The 22,816-nt window shown below is 34.8% G+C and overlaps 1 protein-coding gene across 1 annotated transcript in view; it reads left to right on the top strand.

Annotated features, from left to right (window-relative positions):
- BRIP1 (BRCA1 interacting helicase 1) overlaps nucleotides 1-22,816 on the top strand; it is a 204,202-nt gene that overhangs the window by 136,766 nt on the left and 44,620 nt on the right.

The raw sequence follows: 22,816 nt of genomic DNA, 5'->3' as shown, positions 1-22,816 counted from the left end.
TGTTATTTTCCATCACGAAGGATTTTCTCTTACTCCCTGCTGGAATTTGAAGGTTCTAGCCACCTGAGACCCAGACTTCAGGTTTTCTGGCCTTTGAGCTGAGCATAATTTATATCCCTCTTCCTAGGGTACAGTCTGTTAGGGTCTCATACCAAAGCAAGAATTCTTTCCCTTACAGTTACATTTATTAATACTTCAGCAGACACTGTGAATTATATAATATTAACAGTAATAAACAGTATTTCTCTGGTTAGCTCCTACTCTTCCCTAACCTCTGGATTTCTTGAAAGTTTCTAAAAGTCCTTAGGAGGTTACCTAATCCTTTCAGCCTTCACTAACTTTGGTGGCTTTCACTACCTTTCTTCAAGTACCGTGACTCTTACTGAGAGTGCTGACAATCATGCCCAGAGCTCCTATCCTAAGATGGTTAATGCTGCCTCTGACTACTGATGAGATAGTTGACATCCAGTCAAGAAAACCGTTGTGTTCACTATCAACAGCTTTCATTGCCACATTCCATTGAAGCTGAATGCTGCTGATGGTACTGCTATTGGCAGTGTTACTGTCTCTCTTTGATGTCTTATCATTTTACCTTGGCCCTATATCGTTGCACTAATGCCGCTTTGTTAAATTGGAGAGAATCCCTTTCCCCTCTTTGTACCACACATTCTCCTAATGTCTTAAATATATTTTTTCCCTAAAACTAGCTCTTTAAATTTTTGCTTATTATCTCCTCTCTTTCTTGGACCTATGTATGAGTACTTGAGGACCATAAAAGAAGATAACTTTTGGCTGATACTAGGTTGTACAAAATATGCTCACAAAAATAGCAAATCCTGAAGGGATTAATTCACATCAAACTCAATCGTGTTACATCTGAGAAGAGAAAGGAATGATGGTGTGGGTAGCTATCAAAAGGGACTTTAACTTTTCCTATATTTGTTTTAGTAGAAAACAAGTTTTAAGAAAATATGGCAAGAATAAAGATGTTTATTATGTCATTCTTTGAAAAAAATTTACATTTAAAGAAAATGTTACTTGTGAACAAAATTACATTTACCTTATATTTTCTCTACTCTCACTCCCAACAACTATGATTATGGGCATTGTTTTGCACCGGTATTGAGTTCTTACTGCTCTCTTTCCTCAGCATTATTTTTTCTCAGGCAGTGTCTCACTCTGTCATACAAAAAAGATAGCTGGTAACCTGCTCTGACATTCCTTAGTAATGGTCTTGCTTGTTACACTTCTGCTTATCTGAATTACAATGACTGACTGTAGTTATACAGAACAGCAAAACAACAAGCTTCACTGCAATCTAGGTGTGGAGGAGGAGGGTGGTTCTAAAGAAGTTTCCCCAATAGTTCCTGAAAGGGGCAAGTGGAGTAGACCTAAGAGTAGTCCTAACTGCAGGGACAAGGGACAGATAGAGAGGAAAATTCTTTATTGGCAATACCAGATGTAAGAGAAGTGTATTTCTTACTGCCTTTATGTCTAGATCAGTTCTTCTTATGTAGCAAACAAGTCTAAAATTTAATGGCTTAAAACAACCATCTGTTATGAGTCACACATCAATTGGTGGGGGGTGGTAGCTGGGTGGTAAATGATCTGAGTGAACTTGGCTAGGCTGCTCTGATGATTTCAGCTGGGCTTAGTCACCTGCTATGGTTTCACCAATGTAGGTTTGGCCCGACTGGGTCAGCTCTGCTCTACATGTATCTCATCCTTTGTATCCCAGCAGACTAGCCAGAACATTTTACCATGTTTTATATCTTGTCAGAGATAGAAGAAGGCAGGTTTGATTGTGCAAATACTTTTCAAATACCTACTTATAACACATCTGCTAACCTATTGCCCAAAGCATGTCATGTGCCTAACTAAGCCCAAAGTCTAGAGCAAGGGGTGGGGTGTGGTTATTTTCTATCACATATGGCAAAGGGCTTAGAATCAAGACTCCAAAAAGGAGTTTTGGCTTTTTTTGTTTTAATAACTACAGAATATTTATAAGGCATCCATTCAAAAGACTGATGTTTATAAGCTTTAGGAGTATAGGTATACAATTTTTATAATAATTAGGAAGTTCTTTTATCATTTGGAAGTGAGCAGAATATAGCCATCGATACCTAAATTTTCTGAATACTTGAAATAAATCAGAACACCATTATGGGTGATTTCTTTTCTTTTTTTTTTCTGAACTTGGAATTAATATTTACTATATATATGATTGACAGGTTAATTGCCATAAATTACAAGAAGTACTACAAATCAATATCAAATAACTAAATGGAATAAGAAAAATGCGAAAGTCATAAAACATAATCCACAGAAAAAAGTGCAAATAACCAGAAACATACGAAAAAAAGATGTTCTTCTTGACCCAAGAGAGAAATGCAAATTCAAACAATGAGATATTTGTCTTGGAAAAGATTGAAATGAGTGATGATGCCAGTGATGGAAATAGACTATTTTAGAAGGTGGAAGTGTAAGTTAACACACTCCATTGGGAGCAGTTGGAAATATCTATTTAAAGAAACGTCAATTTCAGAATTAAGCTATTGATAAATTTTGGAATCAGATACACCATGTTTAAGAATTTTTCCTGAAGAAATAGTTGTACAAATGTAGGAAGATATATGTTTATAGGTATTAATTGCACTTTTGTTTTCATATAAAAAAATTGGCAACCACCTAATTGCCTACCAACCGAAATCTAGCTAAAAAGCATATAGCAGTTGTCTATTGACTATCACACATTTGCGGAAATAGTAAGTTATATCTATACATACTGACAAGGAATGATAACTGATAAGTGATTTTTAATGGTCAAAATGTGTATAATCTGAACACATTTTTTTGTAAAATACATGGTATAAATCTTGAATATGTATTTTAAAAAATCCAAAAGAGTACACATCAAAGCGAAACCTATGATTCTCTCTTGGGAGTGAAACTATGTAAAAGTAATCTTCAACTTCATATATTCTATATTGCTTAGTTATTTTGCAGTGGGCATGTAACACCCTTGTTACCCGAAAAATACATAAATTTATATAATTTTAGATACATAAGTTTGTATTTTAAAATATATAATACATAATTTTTGAAGACAGAAATTAATGCTGTTAATGCTGTTGAATAACTGTTATTGATATATTTACCAGACACCTCACTGACACCTGCTAGAGTAACTCAAAATAGTTCAAAAGTTCATTTCAAGTTATAAGCAAGGTGGTGTATTAGTAGACAATATGTAGAGCATTGGTAGAGAGTAGTATAAAACTTTAAATGAAGGGATGAAGCAATAAAAATAGAATATTGAAGAATGGTAATTATTTGGGAAATTTTAATGGCTAGAGAATATGACATTCCAGGTTCTTTGTAACATCAGTGCTCAGTACACCACATTTTGCTCTGTAGTTGCAATTATGCTTACTGATGATTCTCGAAATGTATAAAAAATCAGCACAAATCATCTTCGGTAGTTCTCTCTGATCTCTACTACCAGGGATCCATATTTCTTGTATCAAATAGAAAGAAGAGTTCTTTTTTTTTTTTTTTAATTTCATTTTTTAATTTTTAAAATTTAATTCCAAATTAGTTAGCATATAGTGCAACAATGATTTCAGGAGTAGATTCCTTAGTGCCCCTTGCCCATTTAGCCCATCCCCCCTCCCATAACCCTCAGTTTGTTCTCCATATTTATGAGTCTCTTCTGTTTTGTCCCCCTCCCTTTTTTTTATATTATTTTTGTTTCCCTTTCCTTATGTTCATCTGTTTTGTCTCTTAAAGTCTTCATATGTGTGAAGTCATATGATTTTTGTCTTTCTCTGACTAATTTCACTTAGCATAATACCCTCCGGTTCCATCCACATAGTTGCAAATGGCAAGATTTCATTCTTTTGGATTGCCGAGTAGTACTCCATTGTATATATATATATATATATATATATATATATATATATATATATATATATACCATATCTTCTTTATCCATTCATCCATCGATGGACATTTGGGCTCTTTCCATACTTTGGCTATTGTTGATAGTACTGCTATAAACATGGGGGTGCATGTGTCCCTTCGAAACAGCACACCTGTATCCCATGGATAAATGCCTAGTAGTACAATTGCTGGGTCGTAGGTTAGTTCTATTTTTAGTTTTTTGAGGAACCTCCATACTGTTTTCCAGAGTGGCTGCACCAGCTTGCATTCCCAATGGGTGATTTCTTAAAATTCGTAAGTGATCCAACAAGTTATTGAAGATATTTATTTCGGATAAAAAAGGAAAAAAATATATAAATTAAATTTATAAATTATAAATTTATAATTATAAATTAAATATATTTAATAATTAAATATATTATATATTAATTAAGTATATTATATATATTGTATATTATATATTAAATAAAAATATATTTAATTTATAAACATAAAATATAAAAGAATAAAAATATAAACATATACATACACAAATATACATATATACAAATATAAACAAAATATAAAAGAAATACAAAATTTTGATAATTAAGTCACTTCATTTTTTTGTTTTTGCCTATGCTTTTGGTGGCATATTTAGGAAACTTGACAAATCTAGGCCATGCAGATCTGTCCCAGTTTTCTTCAAAGAGTTTCATAGTTTGAACTCTGAAATTTAGATATGTGATCCCATTTGAGTAAAATTTTTTTAATGTTTATTTATTTTGGGAGAGAGAGTATGAGCAGGGGAGGGGCAGAGAGAGAGAGAGAGAGAGAGGGAAGGGGGGGGGGAAATCCCAAGCAGCCTTCGCACTGTCAGCGCAGAGGCCTACGCTGGGCTGGATCCCACAAACCAAACCATAAGATCATGACCTTAGCGGAAACGAAGAGTTGGACAATTAACTGCCTAAGCCACCTAGGTGCCCTGCGTAAATTTTTGTATATGACATAAGATAAGAGTTCAGCTTCCTTATATCTGAAATGAGTCACTTATAGACACCATATAGTTTTTTTAATTCATCCAGCCAAATTCTGCCTTTCTGTTGGAGAGTTTAATCTATTCACAAAGTAATTACTGATAAGGAAGGACTTAGTTCTACTATTTAGCTATTTGTTTTCTGTGCTTTTTGTTTCTCAGTTGCTTCTTTATACATTGTATGCTCATTAACATAATTTATAATTATTGTTTTACACATTTGCCTTTTAAATCATGTAGAAAAAAAGAATTACAAACTAAAAGTATAATAATACTGGCTTGTATGTTTAACTACACAGTTCTCTTTACCAGTGCCCTTTATTACTTCCTTTACTATAGTAGGAAGTATTAAACTAAACTGAAGTACTTCCTACTATATTGCCTTCATTATATTATATTTTAGTGTTTATAAATGCACTTTGTAATCTGTTATATGGTGTACTTCAAGGATTAGGATAATTTCTTAAACATCTTTGTCTCTATAATTGGAATGTAGTGAGTATTCAATAAATGTTGATTTAATTAACACTTAATATAAACTCATTTAATATATTTAAGTCTTGAATACATATATTTTCATATTTCAGCATTCATATTTAAACATGTTTCATATTTAAACATATTTAAATATATTTATTGTATTTAAGTATTGAGTATATTCAATATATTGATTGAAATAAATTAGAATAGAACTAAAAGTTAAGTATGTATTAATATTCAGGCATACCTCTTTTTTAAATTTTTTTCTTTTAGTTTAAATTTTTGTTTGTTAACATTCAGTGCAATATTGGTTTCAGGAGTAGAATTCAGTGATTCACACATACAACACCCAGTGCTCATCACAAGTGCCCTCCTTAGTACCCGTCACCCACCTAGCCCATCTCCCGCCCACCTCCCTCTGTCAACCCATAGTTTGTTCTCTAGCATTAAGAGTCTCTTGTGGTTTTTCTCTCTTCTCCCCACCGTTTCTCATATATTTATCTGTTTTGTTTCTTAAATTCCACATAGGAGTAAAATCACATGGTATTTGTCTTTCTCTGCTTAGCTTATTTTGCTTACCATAATACATTCTAGCTTCATCCATGATATTGCAGATGGCAAGATTTCATTCTTTTTGCTGGCTGAGTAATATTCCATCGTATACACATATATGCCACATCTTCTTTATCCATTCATCATGTGTTTTGATTACTCTACTAACTGGCTGTTCCTCCATCTCTCCCCCTCTTCTTGGGCCTGTTTCCTGAGACACCACAATATTGAAATTGGTACAGTTAATAACCTTTTAGTGACCTCTAAGTGTTCAAGTGTCACATGTCTCACTTTAAATCAAAAGCTAGAAATGATTAAGCTTGGTGAGGTAGGCATGTCGAAAGCTGAGATACGCTGAAAGCTAGGCCTCTTGTGTCAAACAGTTAGCCAAGTTGTGAATGCAAAGCAAAAGTTCGTGAAGGAAATTTAAAATGCTACTCCAGTGAACACAAAAATGATAAGCAAAACAGCCTTATTGCTGATGGAGAAAGTTTTTTTGGTCTGGATAGAAGATCAAACCAGCCACAACATTCTCTTAAGCCAACACCTAATCCAGAGTAAGGCCTTAATTATCTTTAATTCTATGAAGGATGAGAGAGGTGAGGAAGAAAAGTTTGAAGCTAGCAGAGGTTGGTTCATGAAGACATCTTCATAATATCAAAGTGCATGGTGAAGCAGCAAGTGCTCATGTAGAAGCAGCAAATTATCCAGAAAATCTAGCAAAGATAATTAACCAAGGTGGCTACACTGAACAACAGGTTTTCATTGTAGATGAAACAACCTTATACTGGAAAAAGAGGCCACCTAGTATTGGAACATCTAGAAAAGAGAAGTCAATTCCTGGCTTCAAAGCTTCAAAGGATGGGCTGACTTTTCTTAGTGGCTAATGCAACTGGTGACTTGAAGCTGAAGCCAGTGCTCATTTCCCATTCCAAAAATCTTGGGGCCCATAAGAATTATGTTCAGTCTACTCGTGCTGTATAAATGGAACAACAAAGCTTGGATGACAACACATCTATTTACGACATGGTTTACTGAATATTTTAAGCCCACTCCTGAAACCTACTAATCAGAAAAAAAGAAAAAAAAAGATTACTTTCAAAATATGACTGCTCATTGACAATGCACCTGGACACCCAAGAGCTCTGATGGAGAAATGCAATGAGATTAATGTTGTTTTCATGCCTGCTAATACCACATTCATTCTGCACTCATGGATCAAGGAGTAATTTTGACTTTCAAGTCTTACTATTTAAGAAATACATTTTTATGAGGCAATAGCTGCCATTGATAGGGATTTCTCTAATGGATCTGGGCAAGTCAACTGAAAACCTTCTGGAAAGGATTCATTATTATAGATGCCAATAAGAACATCATGATTCATGGGAAGAGGTCAAAATATCAGCATTAACAGGAGTTTGGAAGGAATTGATTCCAACCCTCAGAGATGACTTTGAGGGACTCAAGACTTCAGTGGAGGGGTGCCTAGGTGGCTCAGTCGGTTGGACACCCAACTTCAGCTCAGGTCATGATCTCGCAGTTCATGAGTTCAAGCCCCACATCAGACTCTATGCTGACAGCTCAGAGTCTGGAGCCTGCTTCAGATTCTGTGTCCCCACCTCTCTTCTGTCCCTTCCCCCCCCCCACACACACACTCTCTCTCTCTCCCTCTCTATGTCAAAAATAAACATTAAATTTTTTTTAAAAAAATTATAAAAAAGACTTCACTGGAAATGTGGTAGAAAATCTAAGCGAACTAGAGTTAGAAGTAGAACCTGAGGATGTGACTGAATTCCTGCAATCTCATGATAAGAATTTAATGGAAAAGGAATTGCTTCTTATGGATGAGCAATGTAATCTCCTAGTGAAGATGCTGTGAAGATTGTTGAGGTGACAGCAAAAGATTTAGAATATTACATTAACTTAGTTGGTAAAGAAGTGGCAGGGTTTGAGAGAATGGACTCCCAATTTTGAAAGAAATTTCACTGTGGGTAAAATGCTATTAAACAGCACCATGTGCTATAGAGAGAGTTCATGAAAGCAAGAGTCAATCAATATGACAGACTTCATTGTTGTCATATTTTAAGAAATTGCCATAGCCACCCCAGCCTTAGGCAACCACTACCCTGGTCAGTCAGCAGCCGTCAACACTGAGGGAGGAACCCCACCAGCAGAAAGATTTTGACTCACTGAGACGATGATTAGCACTTTTAGCAATTAAGGCATTTATGTTGTTTTTTTTTTAAGACCTAATGCTATTGCACCCTTAATAGACTACAGTATAGTGTAAACATAACTTTTATATGTACTGAGAAATGAAAATTCACTTGACTCATTTTATTTTCATATTTGCTTTATCACAGTGGTCTGGAATAAAACCCATAATATCTCTGAGGTGTCTATTTCTATTTGATATAAGTTATTAAAATAGTATTTAGTTTTGTTGTTTGTTTTACTTGATACTGTTATTTAAAAACAACAATCCTAAGGCGCATGGGTGGCTCAGTCAATGGAACATCCAACTATTGGTTTTGGCTCAGTTCATCTCATGGTTCATGGGTTCAAGCCCCACTTTGGGCTGTGCACTGATAGCATGGAGCCTGCTTGGGATTCTCTCTCTTTTTCTGTCTCTGCCTCTTTCCTGTACGTGTGCACGTGCACGCTCTCTCTCTCTCTCTCTCTCTCTCTCTCTCAAAAATAAATCTTAAAAAAATTTTTTTTAATCTTTATTTATTTTTGAGAGAGAGACAGAGTGTGAGCAGAGGAGGAGGAGAGAGAGAGGGAGACATAGAATCTGAAGCAGGCTCCAGGCCCTGAGCTGTCAGCACAGAGCCTGATGCAGGACTCGAACTCACGAACCGTGAGATCATGACCTGAGCTGAAGTCGGACACTCAACTGAGCCACCCAGGCACCCCTCTAAATAAGTAAACTTTAAAAAAATCCGTCAGTTCTATATACTTTAATTAAAACATGGTAATGATAGTAATCATTATTAGATGATAATAGGACATTAGTGAACATTAATATGACTTAAATGAGGCAATATGGTGTGTTGTTACAGTCATTAAAGGAGTTACAGAAGAAAATGCTCAATCCTAGTACCATTTTATACTAATACATAGTAGAACATAATAAATGAAGGGGGTGTCTTATATTGGTTATACTGATTGTCACTCTTTATATATTATTTTTCTGTTGCTGCATTAGTATGATCACATAGCTTAAAACAATACACATTTCTTAAATGTCACAGTTTCTGTAGGGCAGGCATGTAGGTATGGCTTAACCAGCTTCTCTCTTCAGGCTTCCACAGGCTGCAGCCAAAATGTTGGCTGGGTTGTGTTCTTATCTGGACCTTGGGGTCTTCTTCCAAGCTCATCCAGGATGTTGGCAGAATTCAGTTCCTTATGGTTGTAGGACTGATCCAACCAGGGGTAACTCTCATCTCAGGCTATGCAGAGTTCCTTCCCCTGTGGCCTCCTCACAAGCCCTCTCACCACATGGCAGTTAACTTCTTCACAAGGTCAACAAGATAGATAAGAAGCAAGTCACAGGTTCTGCTCATACTTAAGGTGAGAAGATTATATAAGACACAACTCTCTGAGTCACCTTATGGTATGTTTGCCATATTCTTGTTTTTGGTAAAATGAGATGATGAATTAAATGATTTCCATAAATGGCTCTTCCAAAACTAAAATAGTGCTTCAAATTACTTACTAGACTATAACTTAGGACTTTATTAATAGGACTTTTATATTAATACTCAGTCTATCACACAGAAATAAGTGGAAGCTATTTATATTGAAAACCTTAAATATTACAGCTTCTGGAAATGAAACAATCTATTTCTACATTATTTTCTTCATTGTTTTATTTGAATTCATATTTTAGAAGATTAAGATCAGTGAGTTAGAAAAGTGATTTGAGTGGGAAAAAGAGCAATGACATTAATTTTATGATACTAAAATTTTTTTCTTAAATTTGAGACACAGATTATGGAAATAAAAATGAAAATACAGTTTAAAATACTAACTTAAGACTCTTATAGTCTCAGTTGCAGAGTTTGGCTTTTAGAGAAGCAGGAAAATGTATGTTAGAGCCAAAAATATGACTTCTTTGGCTGTGACCAGGATTTCCTCTTCCCACCTTGGGGACTAGAAAGTAGAGGTAGGAAAATTTCATTTTGGAGCCAAGTGTGACTTGTTTAGTTCAAGTCATAATTTATTGCATATACCTCAGGGACCTGAAAATAAAGAAACCCACTATGAAATGTTGATAATGGGCCACTCTGAAGGGCAAGCATTAAGCTAACTTTCCCAGTGAGGGTTTTTTTCACTTCCACCTTTCCCAGATGCTTCTGATCATTCTATAAGGACATACTTAATCGTGTAATAGTTAAAAAGAAAACTTTCTGTGCACTAAACCATAGTATTTGAGGGGCAGGAAAGTGAACCAAGGCCTTTATATGATTAGATGTCGGTGGAAAAGTATAACTGAAAGAAAAGTTTTTTTAATGCAGTTCAGTCACAGTATAACAAGGCTGCCATTTAATGGATATCTAAAGCAAATCCTTTGGCCAATTAGTATGATCTAAAAGCTACAAAAACCTTCAGCTTTCTAATTCAGACATCTACATCTCAAATTGATGGCATATTCATAATTTGTGAGACATTATAAGGTACAATATTTAGATTTTAAAATTAAATTTTATTTATATTCCTTAACATAGTTTAGTAGTACATAGAAATTTTTTTTTCGTGGATATTGTGCCTTTAACTCCCCTGTGGAAAATTCATAAAACCACAGAATATGGCAAAAAAAATTTTATACTTTAAAAATGTTCAAATGGTATTTTAGATTTTTATAATTGGTTTCATAAAATTTGATGGTAACATTCAATTTCAGAAGTGCTCTTATAGCAATTGAAATAACTTAAGATTATAAATTTTATATGCTTATTATTTTTCTTTATTAATATAGTATGTTGAGTTATTAAATTGATTTTATTTGGAAACTATTTACAATTCAGAGGATGATCTGATTAGTTTTGACATACAGTAACTATTATTTTTTTTTAGCAAACTTCTCTTAGCTCTGAAGGTACTGAACTATATGAATATATTATTTTAATCAATTTTTAAAAGTTATACTCATAATTGAAAAATATAGGCATGTTAAATTAGTTATTGACTTTATAACAAACATGTATAAATTTATAGACTTCCATGCATCCTTGGCATTTTGTAAACCTCAGAAAAGGGCTTGTTAGCCTTTGCATGCCCCCAGAAGATAACACCATTGGGGTGCCTGGGTGGCTAAGTCAGTTAAGTCCAACTTCAGCTCAGGTTGCGATCTCATGGTTTGTGAGTTCCAGCCCTGCATCGGGCTCTCTGCTGTCAGCACAGAGCCCGCTTTGCATCCTTTGCCCCTCTGTCTCTGCCCCTCCCCTGCTCACACTCTCTCTCTCTCAAAAATAAACATTTTTAAAAAGATATCAGCATTAATAAAACAGTGCACATTAAACCACATTCAACCAGTGTTTTCAAGTGTCAAAGTACTTTTTCTTAATTAAAAAAATTTTTTTTTAATGTTTATTTTTTGTGAGAGAGAGAGAGAGAGAGAGAGAGCAAGCATGAGTCGGACTGAGCCACCTCAAGTATCAAAGTATTATTAGATGATAGCAATATATGAATTCTTAAATCTGACATTTCTTTTTAAGGAGATTGTTGTTGATTCTTCATTATTCCTTGTTCCTTTGGCAGCAGTGTGTATATTCATCAGTAGATGAATGAAGGCAGGAATGTAAAGGACTATAGTATATCAAGACAAACAATTTCGGAAACAGAAACTATTCTTAATTTTAAGTAGGTTTATCTATTCCTTTTGTATCACTTCCATAATTGTGCTGATGATCTTGAGTATTGTAGCATTCATGTATTCATTCATGTAATAAGTTTCTACTAAGAGCCTAATTTGTACTAGATACAGTAGGTATAAAAATGAATGTGATGCTGGGGTACCTGGGTGGCTTAGTCGGTAAGTGTCCGACTTCGGCTCAGGTCATGATGTCACGGTTCATGAGTTCGAGCCCTGCATCGGGCTCTGTGCTGACAGCTCAGAGCCTGGAGCTGCTTCGGGTTCTGTGTCTCCCTCTCTCTCTGCTCCTACCCCACTCACACTCTGTCTCTCTCTCAAAAATAAATAAACCTTAAAAAAAAATTTTTAAATGAACATGATGCTATCTCTATACTACTAAAGTCTTTAGTGAAGGACATGAATGTATTACGGTGTTTGGTGGGATTGAATCTGAGTGTTCAAATGCTTAGAGAAAGTAAAATTAAGGAATACCTTTCTTTCACCTCTCATCCAGATATCCATTTACTTAGATTTGCCTAAAATAGATGGAGACAGAGAGATGAGATTTGAATCTTGTCTACAATGATATTGAAGCATACAAACATTTGATAAAGTGGAATGGCTTCACCAAAGGTCAGATTACAATAAGACTACTAATATCGTTAAGACTATTCAGAATACCAAAACAACCATTTTTTTAAATATCTGCCAAGAGTACCAAGTGCTTTAATAGACTGGTGACACAGTGAACCATTATACAGATTATAGCCCTCTGACTCATGTAACTTACAGTCTAGCAAGGAATAGTGACATTAAAGTAATGAAGTTAATTACAGTTGTGATAAAGGCTGTAAGAAAAAGTCACAAGAACCATGAGAATGTATAACAGGATCCTGACCTAGTGTTTGTGGGTAAAGAAAGACTTCCTGAGGAAGTGATATTTAGGCTGACACTTAAATACTGTCCTAGAAGGCTAAGACTTATATAGATGAACAGAATGGGTAAGAGTATTCTCAGCAGAAAGAATGGCCTATGCTAAGGCTCTAAAGGTGTGAAAGAGGATAAGCAGTTTCCAGGAATTGAAAGAGGCTGAGGTGGAGAGTGGGGGAGAATGGCATGTGAATAGAGACTGGGAGAGATATTAAGGAGCCAAATCATTTAGGACTCTGTATGCCATTTTAAGGATTTGAGACTATTCTAAGCCAAGGGAAATTCTAAGCTGTCCTGTGGGAAACCAGATCTGGGAATAGAGCCTGAGGTCAGAGTGTAGTGGATTTTTAGTTATAGTGTAGCATCTGATACAGAAACCCACCTGGATCTAGCCCCAATAATAACATGTGGTTACCCAGGGGAAATGGCTATGTATATAAACTTAAAGGGCTGTAATACTAAACTCCCAACATTTAGGAGTCCAGCAATTTGCTGTCGGAATTTTTGGAAACACTTAGACCAAAGCACAGATATGGAAGAAAAACCATGTCACCTCTGAAGGTCTAGAATGAGTTTATCCTCAATTACTTAAACATTTTTTTCCTCCTCAGAACGCTTTTTTTTTTCAAGATAGTTTGGCCAAAAGTATTATTAAAGTAGGTTTTAAGTGCACTTTGAAATAACAAAATTAGAATCTAGTTTAAATCTAATTATTCCATGTGGGTTGACAACTTGTAATTTGCCGTGGACAGTGAAAACTGAGATAACCAAACCCTTGTTCCCATCCTTTTTTAAAAACAAACAAGCATAAAAACACAAAAATAAATGGCCAAGGTATTTTTCATTTTTAAATTAAAAAATTCCCATATTTCTTAAAGGAATGTTTTGGGATCAGGGGAAGAAACATTTAAAATCACAAAATTTCGGGGCGCCTGGGTGGCGCAGTCAGTTAAGCGTCCGACTTCAGCCAGGTCACGATCTCGCGGTCCCTGAGTTCGAGCCCCGCGTCAGGCTCTGGGCTGATGGCTCGGAGCCTGGAGCCTGTTTCCGATTCTGTGTCTCCCTCTCTCTCTGCCCCTCCCCCGTTCATGCTCTGTCTCTCTCTGTCCCAAAAATAAATAAAAACTTTGAAAAAAAAAATAAAAATAAAATCACAAAATTTCAAGCAGTTTTCATTAGCCTTTTTCCTTCTTTTTCTCCCAATAATCATGTCATTCTAGTTCGGTGGGGGGGGGGGGGGGGTAGATAAAAAGCCATGCCTGAATATAGCTACAAATTAAAGCTTTGGATATTTAACAAATAAAAACTTTTGGTTTATGAAAATTTTTGAAATTATATTTTCTTATGTGCATCTTGTTGGCAAGAACAAGAACTTTATTGACTTTTGTATTTTACTTTTGTTCTCATAGTAGGTTGAAGGCTTTAAAAGTGATATTATCACCCTGGGAACTTATGAGGTTGATTGACACATTACTTCCAGTGGCCTAGAGCATAATCAGCACCACTGACCTCAAGGGAAGTGGTGGAATTGACTTTTAACTTCTCTGAAAGTTTTCTTTTTCTTTAGAGTAGAATTTTTTTTGTTGCAGTGGATTTTGACCTATTTATATTTACTTAATCAAATCCCCTTGTTGTGAGCAATGTTCTGTGCATTGTAGGATGTTTGGCAGCGTCTCTGGCCTTTACCTATAGATGCCAGTAGCAGACCCTTCTCTCCTCACTAGTTGTGACAACCAAAAATGTCTGTAGACATTGCCAAAATCTTTTGGTAGACAAAATCAATGTCAGTTGAGCACCAATGCTTTATATAATAAGGCATAGGAGCAGCTGGGTAATTAAGTCAAGTGAGCATCTGACTCGACTTTGGCTCAGGTCACGATCCCTGGGTCATGGGATTGAGCCCTGCATAGGGTGCTGAGCACAGTAAATGCTCAAGATTTTCTCTCTCTCTCTCTTCCCCTCTGCCCCTCTACCCTGCTCATGCTGTCTCTCTCTAAAAATATTTATGTGTGATATATATAAATATATATATAGAGAGAGAGACATATGGGTGTGTGTCATGAATTAAAATGAGCAATCTGTTTATCTTTTAATTATTTTTTATCAAGTTGAAAAAAGTTTAATAAAGCTTTTACTAAGAGCCTAATTTATACAAAATACAGTTGTTTCTTATATTAACAATATCTTGGCTTCTGCCCCATTCCCAGCCCTTGCTTCTGAGAGGCAGCAAATTTTGCTTCTTTTAGCTATTTTTGTCTGGTATTTACTCCATATTTTATCTTTATTTAATCAGTTTTAGACCTAAGTATTTATTTGCTATATTGAGATAAGGATTTTAGCTTACTATATACCTTTTCCTTCTTTTTCCTCCTAACATAGTTACATCACATTTTAAAAATTAAATCCATAATCAATATTCACATCATGACTATGAAAATATTGTTCATTGTAGTCAAATAATTTCCTTCCTTTCTTGAACTTTTTATCTTCCTATTAATAATGCCCTCTGTCCTTTTTTCCTTTTCAAAAGATCTTTGTTTTGGGTGTTTTGGGTTTTTTTTTTTTTTAAGTTTATTTATTTATTTTGAGAGAGACAGAGAGAGCATGAGCAGGGGAGGGGCAGAGAGGGAAAAAGAGAATCCGAAGAAGGCTCAGTTCTGTCAGCGCAGAACCCCATGTGGGGCTCAATCTTAACCAACTGAGCCACCTAGGTGCCCCTAAAAGATCTTTAAATTAATTTTGGGTCACCCTTCAATGAATATATGCAATACCTCTCAATACAGTTTTCCTATCAGATCTGTGAGATAATAGGTCAGTCCTTTTTTTCCCTCTGAAGACATTGCTCCTGGAGCCTCCTGATCTCCTACTTCAATCAAGCAAGACCAAGTTGTTCTTTAGCCCACTTAACTGCCAGATTCCTGAGATTTCCTTTTGCTGTCATCCTGGGAATTTGATTTGCCTATCTTCTGTGTTGGATCCTAAGTTTCCTGAGTCTCAAATCTTCCTAAATGTTTTCATCTTCATAGTACAGTCCTCTGGCAGTTTATCTATACTTTCATTTCCTGAGCTTTTTTGGACTCCTGCTGGCCTAACTGGCTTATTTCCCATCAGTAGCTCTGTGGGTACTTTGGTTTGAACTTTCACCTCTCTGCTCAGTCATACACCTTTTGTCCATCTGCTTTTCACATTCATGTATCAGGTTTTGAGTTTGCAGATGTCTCTTAGTTTAATTGAAGATGAAGACTGTTTCTCTTATTTGTCTTTTAAGTTTGGAGAAGTTTTTATGTCTTTCTTTTTTCCTTTCTGAAACTAGAAGTCTTCATTACTTTGTAAGATTAAGTATGGGATTTTAAAATGTTGTGATCCCAGGGGCACGTGGGTGGCTCAGTCAGTTAAAAGTCCAACTCTTGATTTCGGCTCAGGTCATGATCTCATGGTTTCGTGGGTTCTAGCCCCACATCAGGCTCCATGCTGATGGTGTGGAACCTGCTTAGGATTCTCTCTCTCCCTCCCCCTCTCTCTCTGCCCCTCCCTCACTCCCGCTGTCTCTGTCTCTCTCAAAAATAAATAAACTTAAAAACCTAAATAAATAAATAAATAAATAAATAAATAAAATCTATGATCTCATATACTTTATTCCCACACTTCTACAAGCACATTTGAGAAGCTCTAAATCAAATATTCCTAACAATAATATTGTAAAGGTAGAAAGTAATAATTGTTCTAAAAAATCAAGTATATACTTCTATTTGAAAGATAAATTTGGATGTAATAAAAATCTAGGTGGAGAAAGTATCGTAATTCATTTGTTAGGCTGTGGAGGTAATAAGTTTCAAGGTTTTAAGTGTATTGCAGTATTTTTCAGTACTTCTATAATCTTTGTTACATGCACACTTTCTTGTGACCATGTTTGTTTTTAAATGTCACAGTGTTTAATCATGTGAAATCTGAGTCTGACCCTCCTCTTACCTTCTACTTTCTATGCCTGCCATTGCCATAAAACTTTTATCCAGCACCCCCTCTCCCACCCCACTCCACCCCAGGGCCAAAGTGCTTAGTATTGCATTTTCTAGCATCTACAAGCTTCTTCTATGAGAGATCTTGCCACCCAGAGATACATAGGAGTAGGTGCAGGTTTCTGTCACTTGCTGAATGCAGCACTACTCATTCCCCTTAACAAAGCCTTTTTTTTTTATTAAAAAATTTTTTTTTAATGTTTGTTTATTTTTGAGACGCAGAGAGAGAGTATGAGCAGGGGAAGGGCAGAGAGAGAGGGAGACACAGAATCAGAAGCAGGGTCCAGGCTCTGAGCTGTCAGCACAGAGCCCAATGTAGGGCTTGAACTCACGAACTGCGAGATCATGACCTAAGCTGAAGTTGGACGCTGAACCGACTGAGCCACCCAGGTGCCCCATCAAAGCCTCTTAATATTAGCTTATTCCTTTAAGAGCCTGGAGTTCCATTTACAGCCTCACATTGCTTTCTTACGTATGATATTACTTCATTTTATTGGTTGTTATTGCTAGACAAGTTTATTCATAGTGAGGGAAGCTCTAGATCGTAAGATATGCGAATGAGATAATATTCAGACTAATAAAGTAGCAGTCGTGCATTCATTCCATAGATTATATCACTAATGTATTTTATATGTATATAGTTCAAATACAGCTCATGGGTTGCAAAGTGATAAAGAATATTATGAAAGATATTAAAAAGTGCTAGTGTTATAATTTGTCAGAAAATTTAAGATCAATTGCAGAAATTATTTAGCAAAAATTGTGTTTCAAAACTGAATGCTGTTCTCTATGTCCTGCCAAAGTACATACTTTCATTGATATTTGATGAAAAAGTAGCTATGTCATAAACTGAAGAAATTTATTTTATGTTACCTAAGATAATGTGCCTATATACTGAATAGAACAGTTTAAATGCCTTCATAGGGAGTTGATCCAGGTGTTAAAGCCCTAATTTGAGGTGAACAGCCTAAGAGATGGCCCACTTTGTCTCTATTAGTCCTGTGACTTCTTTCATATACGTGCAACAATATAGTATAACAGAATGTAAAGCCCACCCAAATCATTGGATTTTAGAAATAATGGGATATGTAATGACTCCAATCCACTTACCTCCAATATGTGATGATGCTTTACTGTTTTGTGTGTCATTTATTCAACTCTGTGTGGCAGGAATTATTTTCTTATGTTTTCTTGTTTTCTTCTACTTACAAAGGAGGAAACTAAGAAAGAAAGCTAAATTGAGGGGGTACTGTGCCTCGCCCAAGGTCAAACAACTAATTAGTGTCAAAGCCTTGAATCCAAGCTGTGTATTTTTTCCATTATACCTCCTTCCCTCAGAACCTACTATAGCATGAATATATATATGACCTTTTCTAGAGATGATAACTTAAGCATTTTCAGATTTATATAGATGATATTTTAGTATGGGTAGCCTAACTAAATTGCCACAAAACTTAGTATTTAAAAGAATTTTTTTTAACTTTGCCCTTTATAGAATGAGTGTATTCAACTTAAGGTTTCTTACATGTTTTAAAATATTAACTGTCTTTTTTTTTCTTTTAATAGAAAAATATTAATTTCTGCTCTTTTCTGGGTTCATTATCTTATCTTAAAAAATTATTTTTGTAATAAAAAAACCCAAAGATCTAATGCACCATACTGACAGAATGTTTTTGCATTATTCAGAATTACTTAGATGTTGCTGAGTTACCAATAAGCTATTCTGGATGGTAGCTAAATTATTATAACTAGTTGAGGTAAAATATGTTGAATATGTCAAGAATAAGAGATGCCTAGTTTGAGGAGAATGTTTTTTTCTTATATTTGAAATTTCTAGGCCATTTTTTTTTAACAATGATAATTTATAACACAGAGTTCAATATAGATTTTTTCTGTACAAAGTGTGTTACCCAAAGCAGCCTTAAAGCATCTGTGAAATAAGTTATGTTACTGATACTGTGTCTGTTACTATGTCTTGATTCTTATTTCTTAGTAGATTATTGTGGTCAATTCCTATTGTAACAAGAAAAGTAAGTAACAATTGAAAACCATCTCTAATGTGTGTGTGGTTTTTGTGTGTATTTTTTTTTTAACTCTAAAAGGGAGCCTGGCTTCTTAAGTCTTGGCAGAAATCCATTTTTTTCCCTTTTAAGAAAATATATATACTATATTTGGTTAACTTGGTGTTTCAGAAATCTTGAAAATGTGCCAGATGAAATAAAACCAGCTATATTCCTTTTATCTAGCTAAATTATTTTACATACAAGATCTTATGCTGAGTTTAGAACTCTAACCATTGGAATTTATATTGTGATACCCTGATAAAAAATGTTTATACTGTGATGATATAAAGCAGTAAATGTCTCTAATGCGCAGTCTCTGTCTCCAGATTTGGTTTGCTATAAATGTTTATGTTTTAGGTCCTTTACCTTGGCGAAAGATAAAACTATGCATCTTGAGTGTTTGCTGGACAAATGTGTTTATTTTTTTGAAGCAAAGTTTTAAAATATTTTTAATAATAAGTTTAGCTGATTGTTGTCAGTCTTATTTTGAGGCTTGAACTTCTGTTTTAAAGCTTACATATGAGAAAAAAATATATTCTGCCTATAGTGATTGCTTTTAGAAAAGCATTTAATACTGAAATCATAATATATATTCATATGAATTGGGATAAATTCCCCGGTCTTTTGTATGAGGCAGTAAAGTGAGGAGATGCATTTATAATTCCAGTTCATATTTATCACACCACTTATTTCTTCAGAAGCTATGTGTAAAATGATACTCTCATCATGCAGAGCTACTTATGGCCACACTGTTGGGTTTGACTAAGTTGAAAAAATAATCTAGTGTTCAAAAGTGTGACTTAAATTTCTTGTTGACATATACAGTATAATCCTTTTGGTTATTTTATATATTCTATACCCATTCAGTAGTGTAGTACGTATACTGTCTCCAATAAAACTGAGTCATTAAAGGACTTGAGAAACTTACTGTTTGATCTCAAGTATATTATAGTGTAATAGTAAAATCAGAATCCAGAACCATTTAACTTCTGCTTGACAATAGTTATCTGGGTATTTTTACATAATTCTCTAAGTGTCACCTCCGTCTTGATTATCTGTGTCTGCTATTCAGGATCTCCTCTTTGCTTACATCAGGTTAGCTTTTGATGCACAGATATTTTTAGTTGCCCAGAAACTACTATATTAAGGGGTTTTTTTTTTTTCATTTTCTGTGAACTTAAACTCATTATGGGAAAAAAAAAATTCAGTGCAGCATCTGAACCAATGGGTTGCAGACTCAAGCCACTAAAGGAGTTAAACAGGTTATTTAAATGAGTGAGCTAGTTGAGGGTTGGCAAATAGTTCAAATTATTTTAAGCTACGGTAAGAGCCACATGAAACGTAAGTTTGAGCCCTCAGTTTGCAACCTTTGATAAAATAGTTTGATTTCTCTCTGCTGTTTACACACCCCTCCAGAATTACACATATACCAATTTATTGGGGGTGGGGACCAAGTGGTTTAAACTCTTCTAGAGTGTACAATTAAATATAGCTTTCTATTTTGGGAAAGCCTTGTAAAATGTATTTGAAAAGTAATGTTAACTGGTCTACAAGATCATCTTTCCAAACCACACTTCAGCTTAGTTTATAGTGTTTACTTTCTGTCAAAACTTAGAAAAAACATTCACAGTTAACTTCCATAATATAAAATGTCTGTCTCGTTAGGCATTAAAGAAGGATTGGTCAACAGGTATAATGTTATTAGACTGTATTGCTAATGTGAATGTGGACATGACCTCCCAAATAGATCAAAGACTAATCTCTTTGACAGTTACAAGATGGCAGAGCTTGCCATGGGCCTTTTGCTGCTGCACATTGAAACTATTTGTTTGGAAATCATGCCTGAGGGATGAGAATGCATTTATAAGGATGAGCAGGTAAAAGTAAAAGGTTGTCTTTTGACATTTCAACTAATCCCTTCCAGCCTTTGGTTTACTTAACATTTAGGCTATTTGCTGGCAGGAGAAACTGACTTTTTCACATATGCTTTATGTCATTTTAAATTGGGCATTGATTTTCATGCCTGATAATCCCTAAGTGTACAGTGAAATAGATTCTGATGTCATTATAATGCGGTATACGATCTTCCTACCTTTTCTAAACCCTTAACCTTGCTTTCCCTAATGAAATGTGTTTCCCCAAGACAATTTTTTCTTTTTATTAATTTTTAGGAGTTTGTTTCTTTATATAATAAAAAATATTTAAATGTTAATTTATATATATATATATATATATATATATATATATATATTTACCTTCAAAAGTTTTTTTTTTCTTTTCGCCTAAAATAATTTTCCTGGGTAAAATACTCACAGTATTTTAAAGGCTATTTGGATGGTAGAGAATATTTGAAAACTTATAAGGAATTGAATTTATGTTGTCAAACATAAAAATTAGTTCATTTTAATGAAAACTAAAACACTAAGGAGAGATAATTTTGTTTATTTAATCTAATAGTTGCTACATTATCTCTGTTTCATTTATAACTAATATATCCTAGAACAACTGTTATCATAGGCAGAGTGATCATTATAAAGTATTTGTCTGGAATAAGGTGTAGGGAAATTTGAAAACCCTTAAGCTATTATGTCTAACAAAGGATAAATGCTACAATTTGGCAGGGGTTGGCAGGTACTGTCAAAGAATATAGAGAAACTACTTAGTTATATTTTGAGAGATAGGTAGGAAATATACATTTTTCCCAGTTGGATAGAATTTTTAAAGTATATTTTCTTTTAATCTCTACATATTATACTTTATCACTGAATTGTTACTTTTACATACTATTATCTAACCTTTCCTATGATGCCATATGATTATATTATTTTTTTAAATATAACCTATAACACTTAAAGGAAAGTGTGCTTCCTTTGTATTCTAGTTATAAAGTTTTAATATAGAAATTTGACAGGTTATTTTGAGAGGATATAAAGTACAATTTCTTTCCTACCAATTTGAAAGCTACTTGTCAGAAGTATACTCTTCTGATTTCTCTTCTAACACATGTCCTTTTGTTTAAAAAGGTTAATAGTAATATAGAGTGTATTGAAGAGACTTTGTTTTCTCTTGAGTAGTTGTACAACTTTTTTGGTTTTTTAGTTTTTATTTATTTATTTCAAGAGAGGGGAGGAGGGGGGAGAGACTGAGAGAGGAAGAGAAAGAATACCAAGAAGGCTCTGCACTGTCATTGTGAGGCTCCTACGCTGGGCTCGAACCCACTAACCATGAGATCATCACCTGAGCTGAAATCAAGAGTTGGATGCTCAACCGACTGAGTCACCCAGGCGCCCTAAGTAGTTTCACAGCTTCTTAAAACTAACTTGTTAATTTATCTTGAAAGTCCAGAATTTATCCAAGAAAGTAACTCTTTATACCTTTAATTAGGCTTATACTACAAAAATATACTATATACTTCCCCAGGAATACTACATATGAGATCTTAAAAAGTTGACTAACAGGAACTGCTGTTTCATATTCAATAACTAGTTGCTGGGTATTATAGTCAATTGTTTCTTCTTCTTTCTCCTTTCTTCTTCTTCTTGTTCTTCTCCTTCTTCTTCCTCCTCCTCTTCCTCCTCCTCCTCCTCCTCCTCCTCTTCTTCTTCTTCTTCCTCTTCCTCTTCCTCTTCCTCTTCCTCTTCCTCTTCCTCTTCTTCTTCTTCTTCTTCATGTTTATTTATTTTTTGAGAGAGAGAGCAGGGGAGGGGCAGAGAGTGAGGGAGACAGAGAACCCCGAGCAGGCTCCACACTGTTAGTGTAGAGCCTGATGTGGGGCTCATGCTCAGAAACTGTGAGATCATGACCTAAGCTGAAATCAAGAGTCAGATGCTTAACTGATTGAGCTACCCAGGCACCCCTGTAGTCAATTTCTGTGAGCTTCCAATACTAGCAGATAGTTATAGGTGAATAAATTGCTGTCGTTGTATTTGAGAACTATTTTAAATTTTACTTTAATTAGATT

The sequence above is a fragment of the Lynx rufus genome, unplaced genomic scaffold (assembly GCF_022079265.1).
Source record: "Lynx rufus isolate CCGP_SWC_20201006 ecotype Redwood Valley unplaced genomic scaffold, mLynRuf1.p SCAF_18, whole genome shotgun sequence".
In the NCBI taxonomy this organism is placed as follows: domain Eukaryota; kingdom Metazoa; phylum Chordata; class Mammalia; order Carnivora; family Felidae; genus Lynx; species Lynx rufus.
Note: the sequence above shows the minus strand (reverse complement) of the source record. Positions and strands in the feature narration are given on the sequence as shown.